The sequence below is a fragment of the Apium graveolens genome, chromosome 10 (assembly GCF_009905375.1).
Source record: "Apium graveolens cultivar Ventura chromosome 10, ASM990537v1, whole genome shotgun sequence".
Lineage (NCBI taxonomy): Eukaryota > Viridiplantae > Streptophyta > Magnoliopsida > Apiales > Apiaceae > Apium > Apium graveolens.
Window position 1 is genome coordinate 64230619 of NC_133656.1, and position 10658 is coordinate 64241276.

General features: G+C 35.8%; 1 non-coding gene across 1 annotated transcript; it reads left to right on the forward strand.

The window, feature by feature from the left end:
- The first annotated feature begins 3437 nt into the window (after window positions 1–3437).
- On the forward strand, window positions 3438–3544 carry LOC141694642 (small nucleolar RNA R71). Its single transcript, XR_012563930.1, has one exon. It is a non-coding gene; the product is annotated as a small nucleolar RNA R71 (small nucleolar RNA).
- Window positions 3545–10658: the final 7114 nt, after the last annotated feature.

A 10658-nucleotide genomic window follows, 5' to 3' on the forward strand; every position in this document is an offset into this window, starting at 1 on the left:
CAACATTAGCCTTTTTCCCTTTCTTTACTTGACTCGATTCTCCTGAAACAAAGTTCTTGGAAACAGATCCATACTTCTCATTCAGCTTAACAAATTTGGCTTTACTGATAGGCTTGCTCACAGCCGACGGATGAGGATTTTCATCATTCGACGGATAACCCTTTGTGTTATCCGACGGATGATCCTCATCATACGTCGAGTCTACATCTGTTAGCACTCCATCTACCAAATCTGGTTCTAGTTTCTCCTTATTCTTTTTCCAGGCTGCATCACAGAAGGACTCGATTCCTTGAACTTTGGTGATTTGAGCATGGACATCTCTAGATGTTTTCCATGCCTTAATCACCTCCTGTTCACGCTCGAGCTGCTTCTTCAAAATCTCTTCTTTCTTCAAGGACTCAGTTAATTCCTCCTTGGCAATCTTACACTCAATTCTTAACTTTTTAAAATCAATGAACTGAGACTCAAGCACATTATTCCTCTCACTTAAAAACAAATTATTTTCTTTGATTTTAGCATTTTCTTTAGTAAGAGACTTAAGTGTAACACGCAAATGATATAACTCTGTAGACATGCCATTTATAGCATCATTACACTCAGCTTTAGATAAATCTGCAAGGTTTGTAGTAATTATCTGATTACTTGAAGAACTTGTTTTTGTTTCATCAGACTTGGCCAGTAGGGCTAGATTGACATAGCTGGCATCTTCATCTTCATCCAGACCATCTGCTGCCCAGTCATTTTCTTGTGTAATGAAAGCCCTTTCCTTTTGTTTGAGCAGCTCAAAATATTTTTGCTTATAATCCACAGGCTCAAACTTTTTCTTGCTGGAATCTGACTTTCTACACTCACTGACAAAGTGCCCTGCCAAGCCACATTTGAAACATTTGAATTTTGATTAATCCACCATGTTTCTATTTCGCTTGGCTACTCTAAAGTTCTTCTTGAACTTGAGCTTGGCAAATCTCATGGAAAGAAATGCTAGGTGTTCATCAATGTCCTCCATGTCATCTTGGCTCAAAGAATCTTTATTTTTAGCTACCGGCCCCTTGCCCTTGCTTTCACAGACCCTTGAAGTTGACTCAATAGCTTCCATCTTCACTTCCTTCTCTTTTTTCCAACTCAGCAACTAGTGCAATGGATCCTCCTTTCTTCTTTCCTCTCTCCATCCTCTCATCTTGCTCTATTTCAAGCTCATAAGTTTTCAGGATGCCATACAGTCTCTCCAAAGTAAACTCCTTATAATCTTGTGAGTTTCTTAATGAGACTGTCATTGGTTTCTATTCCTTTGACAGAGATCTAAGGAATTTCAGATTGGAGTCTTTTGTCTGATAGACCCTTCCATGCAACTTTAGAGCATTTAGTAGTTTTTGAAACCTACTAAAAATGTCAGTGAGAGACTCACGTTCTTCACTATGAAAATGCTCATATTGCTGAATCAGTAGCTGCATCTTATTTTCCCTGACTTGCTCAGTGCCATCACAGATAATCTGTATAGTGTCCCAAACATCTTGGGCAGTTTTGCAATTGATGATGTTGTCAAACATATCACCATCAACTCCATTGAATAGAATATGCATGGCCATTTTATCCTTCCTGACTTGTTCAATGTCAGGATCAGACCATTCATGCCTTGGCTTGGGGACAGATGGCTCATTTCTAGTTACAGCTCTCATTGGTACATGAGGGCCTCTTTCTATGCAATCCACATAGGCCTCATCTTGAGAAAGCAAATTAAGATGCATCTTTACCTTCCAATGATGGTAATTATCTTTATCCAGAAAAGGAATCTTGACTCCAACATCCTTCTTGTTCATCTTGCTGTATTGTTTTGATCTTAAACTCTTTGTAAGTTAAGAGCTTGCTCTGATACCAATTATTAGTCCCTTAACAATATAACAGGAATTACAGAAGGGGGGTTGAATGGAATTCTTGAAACTTTTTATTGAATAAAAATTGTTCTAACTCAAATATATATATAAATATAGTGTGAATTGATTAGCAGAATGCGGAATAATCACTTGAAATGGATTAAAACACAAGTAATTAAAATTAAGAGTCTTTAAAAACTTTCTGGTGGATTTGAATGATTCCACCAGAGATATATAATATATATCGAGAGAACCCTGTGTGCAAAATGCTCACAGCTGCTTACAAAATGATAACAACTAAGAATGAGAGAAATGCTAAGAATTCAGCTTACAGATGTTTCTCTCTTTTTTTTTGCTATGTTCCTCAGTTTCTTAGTTGTTATTCTATTTGCTGCTTCTTGGTTTATATATCACCAAGATTACAAAGCAATAAGACAAGATAATAAAACAAAAACTATCTAGTCTATTACAATGCTACTTCATTACTCTATTCCAGCATCTTTGAATATCTTCATAATAGCATGGAAATGACAATGCTTCTTTGTTCTCAAAAACCCAGTTGAATAGGCTACCACATTCCATTTTCATCCACTCGACGCATATGATTGTGTTGTCACTATCAACAGATATTTGAATTCTTTATCCGTCGGGTTCATGATCATCCATCGAGTTACTGATCATCCGTCAGGTTGTTGATCATCCGTCGAATTCATTGTTATTTATCCGTCGGGTAGCAATCAGGCACTTGACTTCATTTCACTTATGCAGAATTATAAGACATCATCTATGTACAATTAATCAACCTATTCTGCATATCTAGTTAAAGTCAATTATGACTCAAATACTACTACAAATTCTATACAATGTGTATGCAGAAATGTGCTATAGACTTATTGTTACATAAGCTACTCACTCGATGGATAATAAGTCATCATCCATCGGGACTATATTGAGTCATCCGTCGGGACTATAATCCTTATCCGTCGAGTGCTACAATTTCACTAAGTAAAATCTACCAAGGCGTTCTGTTCATGAAATCATCAAGTACACAACATATACACAACATGTTTGATTCCAAACTGTTGGTATGGCTATTGTGGTTATTGCATACCACCCTGATTATTGCTCCAGCTAAAGTTAGGATGGTTGCGGTTGGGATGATAAGTGGCAGGAACTGGTTGCTGCAAACTCTGAAAGTTGCTCACAACCTGAGCTGATTCACTAGATATAGCACATTGCTCTGTCGCATGCGAACCTGCACAAAGCTCACAAATACTAGCTATCTAATGAACACCATAGTTGGTAAAAGAATCGACCTTCTTCGTCAATGCCTTAAGCTGAGGAGTGATAGTTGTAGCTGTATCCACCTCCAAAATTCCTGCTACCTTGCCTTGTGGTAGTCTCTGAGTTGGATTCTGATATTCATTCGCAGCCATCATCTCAATCAGCTCATAAGCTTCCTCATAGATTTTATCCCACAATGCTTCACCCGATACTGCATCAAGCATAGGCCTTGACTGTGCTCCCAACCCATTATAGAAGCAATTAATCACCATCCAATCAGGCATTCCATGATGAGGACACTTCCCAAGCATCTCCTTGTAGCGCTCCCAAGCTTCACATAAAGATTCTCCCGATTGCTGCATGAACTGAGTAAGAGCATTCCTGATTGCAACAGTCTTTGCTATAGGGAAGAATTTAGTGAGGAATTTGAGCAAGATTCTCCCGAGTCGCAATAGAACTAGCTGGTAGAGAGTGTAACCAGCTCTTAGCTTTATCCCTCAGAGAGAATGGGAAATGTCCCAGTTTCACAGCATCTTCAGAAACATAATTGAACTTGAAGGTGTCGCAGATCTCGATGAAATCCCTAATTTGCATATTGGGATCTTCCATTGGAGCACCCCCAAACTGGACTGAATTCCATACCATCTGAATTGTGCCAGGCTTGATCTCAAAGTTATTAGCTGCAATAGCTGGCCTGACAATGCTAGATTGAATGTCATTAATCTTTGGTTGAGAATAATCCATCAACGCTTTCGTTGTTGTTGCTGGTTCTCCGATTGTAATGATCACTTCTTCTTTGACTTTTTTAACTTCTTCAAGAACTTCTTCTTACAATTCTTCAACTACTTTAGCTTCTTCAATTATTTCCATACGAGATTGAGAATGTGTTATCATACACGCTCTCTAGAAGACCTGAAACACAACAAAGTAACCTTATAAGTAAAATAATCTGATTCAGTGAACTTTAACGACCACTGATGTCAAGCACATAAACTAAAAATTAACACCTAATCCCCGACAGTGGCGCCATAAACTTGTTCACAATAAAATACACGCGAAAATACACGCAAGCATATGCGATCACAAGTAGTATAAGTTAAGTCATGTTCGTTCCCACAGAGACTGGTTTAGGTTAAGTTCAGATTATGCACTTCTGCAACAATGTATGATTATCGTTCACAGCTAAGACAAGTAACAAATTTGAGTTGATTAACTACTTAAGAGATTATACTAGCATGCATTAACTAATAGATTAAAAGTGAATTACTTATATTAGAATAAAACATGGGATTCTAACTTCAATTAATACTTTATTCAAAGTTTATTTCCTTAATCTTAGTATATGATGGTGATGATAACTAATCATATAACACGAAATTAGTATACGCTATCTCTCGATATACGTTTACCCTACTACTAAGCATCCACAATCAAGATAGAAGTTGAGTAGACACCAATTATGCTTAGACCCTATATGTCTATAAGATTTGAAAATATAACGGTTTAAGAACAAGTTATCTATTATGATTACATAGGGTGTGTAAGATGGTTAAAATTACTCCACGAATTATGCATGTCAATTCATACATAAACCTATGCTAGAATGGCAAGTTCTAAACCTCTATATTCACTGTCGCTTCAATAGAGATTAAAAAACAATCTTAGATGTTAGCTACGCATAAAAGACGAATAAGCACAACCAAACTAGGAAATCATAAATCACCACACACTAAAGATTTAAAACAATCAACTATTGAAATCTATAAATAAATCCGTTAGAACCCCATGACAACGATTAGTTCATGATCGAACACATAATCAACATGGGTTCCAATGAAAACATGATAATAAATAAGTTCTAGATATACTACACAAGAATATATAAAGTACTAGGGTTTAGAACAAGAACAAAACAAACATCCAAATTATCGCCTAAATCGAAGAATATAAAAGTAAAAACTAAATCTTCTTCTCCTTAGCCATCTTGTGTGCTCTAGGTCTTCTTTATGTTCTCCCTGGCTTCCTTCTTCTTAAAAACGTCTTCTTTTCTTTATATATATGGCCCCAGGAGACGTGGACGCTCCAAATAACCAAATTAGAGTAGAAACAGGATTCCGGTAAGTCGACATGGCGTGGGAGAACAGCTTCAGGAGCGGGCGCGCTCTCTCTGTCAATATGGGCGCTCCTTCAGGCGCGGGCGCGCCTGCTCTCTGGAGAATTTTCTCTATTTTCTTGATTCTTGCTCTGATCTCCTTCCGGTACTCATTTCCTGATCTCTTATCAACATAAAATCATTTTAAAGCTCATTTCCACCTCCTACTAATGCCCTGCAATGACTCAACAGAAAACACATTAAAAACTCAACATACTTGAGCCCAAAACATCAACTTAAGACGATATGAAGCGTTCCAAGTAGATATAAAATCTACTGATCAGCATTTAACTCCACATCTTCAAGTATTATAGATAAATGAATTGGAGCTTCAACATTTGCTTCCAGAACTTCAGTTCCTGTAACATGCTGTGGTGATTCTGAAATGGATGAAAGTTTATGAATGGACTGTTGTGCTACTACATCTTCAGCAACAACATGTATTTCCTCCGATGATGGTAAAGTATAGTAAATGGACTGTTTTTCAACAAAAACAGGGATTATCTCACGTGGTGGAATAGTAGAATGTATGGACTGCAAGAAAGTATCAGTAATTAGACTTGCATGGAGATTAATAACCTTTGATACATCAGAGTTTTCCTGAGATTCAACATACTGCTGTTCAGCATCTGTTCCTTTAGTACTCTGAGCATCTGCAAACATATAACAAATAAAACTTAATATCTCTATTCTTTTACAGTAGTCTCACTACTCCTCACACCACACATCTCATGACTTTCAATAGTCAGAGCTTCCTCACAAGGATTATTAAATCATATCTCTCACGTACCTCTCCTTTTTTCAGGAAGGATCCTTCCTCTCTTAAATTCTATTTTTCTCTCAATCTTTTCACATATCTCACACAAAAAGGCTCAGAAAGATTGTCCTACTGAATTAAGAGGTGGCTAAAGAAGGGTGATCTGTGGTCATTCAACTAGAGGTAGTCCTTAAATAAGGTCTAGTAGTAATCATGCCAACATGATTTATATTTTGAAAAATATACTATAAATGCTAAAAGAACTTAATCAGTATTTAAAATAAATACTGATAAAGTAACAACATTATTTATACCTTGTGAATCCATAATTTAACTCACAGTTGATACTGTGGTTATGACAATTGTTGTTCATCAATAATGAAAACCTCCATTTGAATTGGAGAGGAATTGATCAGGTTATTGTCATGTACCATTATCTCAAACCTTTGTCCTTCTAGAAAAGAACTAACATCTGAATGCGTTTATTGAAAGCTATCACAGAGTCTTCAGTAAAAACTGATGAAACCTTTGTGCCTCTGTGTATCATTAAGATCTACCTCAGCAAGTAGTCTCTAATCAACTTAATGTTGTTTCTGAGTGGTGAACATAATTCAAGAATTATGTCACTTGATTTTTGGAAACATTTGAGAAAAGAATTCAAGTGTTTCAGTTTTGAGAAGAAATTTAAGATATAAGATATATGAAATTTGAGATTAAGTGTGAACAACTTTCTTGATTAGAAAAAGAAAGTTTTAATAGATTTTGAATTGTAAGCAACACTCAAAGATTATAATTCTGAATGATCAAGAATTAAATCTTCCTTAAATTTTCCTCTTTAATAACATTTACTTCCTATAGTGCTCAATCTATACTGAAGTGATCATATGAACTTAAACAGAGATTGGTTTATTCACATGCACTATTATAAATATTCGAAGTTTAGCATGCAGTACTAATTTGAATTTAACATGTAAAAGCATTTAAGCACACACAAACAAGAAAGTAAACAAGTAACATAACAAATAAACTTAAAGATTTTCATTGAACATGAAAAAGATGAATACAAAACAGAATCATAAAATAGTCCTAACAAAAGCTAAAAATTAATCCTAGAAACTATCCCCTCTTCAACTTCTTCAGAGCTTCTTACTTCTTCATGGCTCGGCGGTGATAGATTCTACTCATTGTGCCTGCAGGAGAGATGATATTTTCTTGTAGTTCAAGACCTGCTTGAAGAGCACGTTCCGCCAGTTCAGCACAGAGTTCTTCTTTCAGAAGAACTTTTGCGGTAAAGAAATGTAGTTCCAACTGATCATCCCAAGAGAGATGATCATAGACTGAATTTGGAACTTCAGTTGGGTGATAAATTTCACCACCAATACAAACCTTATGTCCATACGGATCAAAGTACATCTTTTCATCACTAGGATTAAAGATCGGTAGATAACATCCACTGTTGCGTGTGTAAAACTGGAATTGAGCCATTTTTGATAAGAAAGGTTATGAATAGAATTTTGAGAAGATGACGAGTTGAGTATGAAAAAGGCAGTGAGAAGTTTTGAGAGTGGAGGGTTGTATTTATAGAAAAGAAAGTAAAAACTGAAGAGACACTTTGATTGACCAGTAATAATTAAACATATTGAGTATACACGATTAGGCGTATCTTGGCAAGCAAAAAGTAATCTTTCTCTCTTCATATTTCTAATTCCAATGTAAATACTCAAGTATTACAAGATACTTGCATCAGAACTAACCCATTTAAGCAACTAAAAGATATTCCACTATCTCAGTGATTAATTAAAAATACTGCTTAACAATTTGTTTTGAACAAGTTCAAAATAATCAAAAAAGTATAACAATCAATCAAGTCTTGATTATTATCAGCATTTTAATTATAATCATCAGGACTTATTAACTACTGACATAAACTATCAGTCAAAGCAAGTTTAACTAATAATAGAATATGTAAACATAATCAGTAAGTTCAACATGCAATTTTCACACAAGATCATTTAACACAATTCACACGTTATCATGGCATCAAGTATTTAGCATAAGAATCAGTATCTAACAAGTACTGATAAATAATAAGATACCATGCTTCAAAAATATCAGCAGACTAATTATCAGAGTTTTAGAACTATCCTGAAATCAATCCCAATTCATTCACCAATCTTGTGAATGTAGCTTCACAGAGAGGCTTGGTGAATATATCTACTACTTGCTGATCTGTTAGAATAAAGACCAATTCCATTGTACCAGCTTCCACATGTTCCCTTATAAAATGGTATTTGATACTGATGTGCTTAGTCATTGAATGCTGCACTGGATTTTTTGTCATTGCAATAGCACTTTGATTATCATAATATATAGGAATAGAAGAATAGTCTAACCCATAATCTAATAGCTGATTCTTCATCTATAGAATCTGAGCACAACAACTTCCTGCAGTAATATATTTTACTTCTGTAGTTGAAGTGGAAATTGACTTTTGTTTCTTGCTATATCAAGAAACCAATCTACCTCCAAGAAATTGGCAGCTTCCAGAAGTTATTTTCTTGTCTATTTTGCAAAACCAGCATCTGAATATCCAAATAGCTTAAAGTATGATCCTCTTGGATACCATAATCCCAGATTCATGGTGCCTTTGAGATACTTAAAAATTATTTTCACATCTAATAGATGAGGTTCTCTAGGGTCAGCTTGGAACCTTGCACAGAGACAGGTAGTATACATGATATCAGGTCTACTGGCAGTCAGATATAGGAGTGAGCCAATCATACCTCTGTAGTTAGTTATATCTACTGAAGAACCAGTATTTAAATCTAACTTGATTGCAGTGGCCATAGGTTTTGATGCAGTTGAGCAATCTTGCATTCCAAATCTTTTGAGTAAATTCCTGGTGTATTTGGATTGATTTATGAAGATTCCTTCATTATTCTGTTTGACTTGTAACCCCAGAAAGTAACTCAATTCTCCCATCATACTCATATGATACATGGACTGCATTAGCTATGCAAATATCTCACAAAGTTTATCATTATCCAAAAATGATATCATTAACATATATCTGTACTAATAACAGGTCCTTACCATGGTATTTATAAAAGAGAGTTTTATCAATTATACCTCTTGTGAAACCACTTTCTACCATAAATAGAGCAAGTGTTTCATACCAGGCCCTTGGAGCTTGCTTCAGTCCATAAAGTGCTTTATCCAGTAAGTAGACATGATCTGGATACCTTGGATCAATAAGCCTTGGAGGCTATTCAACATAAACTTCCTCTTCGAGTTCTCCATTTAAGAATGCACTTTTCACACCAATTTGGAACACCTTAAACTTCTGGTGAGCAGCATAGGCAAGAAAGATTCTAATTGCCTCTAGCCTTGCAACTGGAGCAAATGTCTCATCATAATCAATGCCTTTTTATTGTGAGTAACCCTTTGCAACCAGTCTTGCTTTGTTCCTTGTAACAATGCCCTCACTGTAAGTTTTGTTTCTGAACACCCACTTTATGCCAACTATAGATCTGTTATTTGGTCTTGGCACAAGAGTCCAGACTTTATTCCTTTCAAATTCATTGAGCTCTTCTTGCATTGTTGTGACCCAGTCAGCATCTTATAGAGCTTATTCAACCTTTTTAGGTTCAGTTTGAGATAGAAAAGAATGGTAGAGATATTCACTCTGAGTGGCTTTTCTTGTTCTTACACCACTGTCAGGGTTTCCAAAGATTAAGTCAGGTATGTGTGACTTAGACCATTTTCTTGCAGATAGAAGTTGACTCCTAGAAGACGAACCTCCCCCTTGATCCATGAATTCTCTGTTATTTATTTGAGTAGTACCATTGTTGTTTCCTGATGCTCCCCCTGAATCAGTATTCCTATGTTTATCAGTATTTGACTCCTAAGAATTTAAGGAAGATGAGTATGATGATCTTTCTACTGATGTCTCTTGAGATGAATCATTTGTAATAGTATCTGTATTTAGTTATGTTGCTCCCCCTCAACATATGCTCCAGAGTTAGAAGAATTTCCACTATTATGTGGAACCTCAGAGCTTTGAGTGATATTAGGGCTTACTGTATCAGAGTTAGGATTTAAAAGTTCAGCGTAAGGTACTTCATTTTCAAATCTCAACATGTCATGGTCATCTACATCTTCTAGACCTGTTATCTTCTTGTCATCAAAAGATACATGTATAGATTTCATAACTGTTCTTGTTCTCAGATTGTAAACTCTGAAGGCTTTTGTAGTCAACGGATAACCTCCAAATATTCCTTCATCAGCTTTCAGATGAAACTTGGTCAGCTGCTCTAGATGAGTTTTGAGAACAAAACACTTACAACCAAAAATATGAAAGAACTTCAAATTTGGCTTCTTTCCTTTCAACATCTCAAATGGTGTTTTACCATGCTTGTTGATCAATGTTGCATTTTGTGTAAAGCAAGCAGTTTGCACAACCTCAGCCCATATATAGGTAGGCAATATTGCTTCCTCTAGCATGGTTCTCGAAGCTTCTATTAGAGTTCTATTATTTCTTTCAACAATTCCATTTTGTTGTGGAGTTCCAGGAGAAGAAAACTCTTGTTTAATC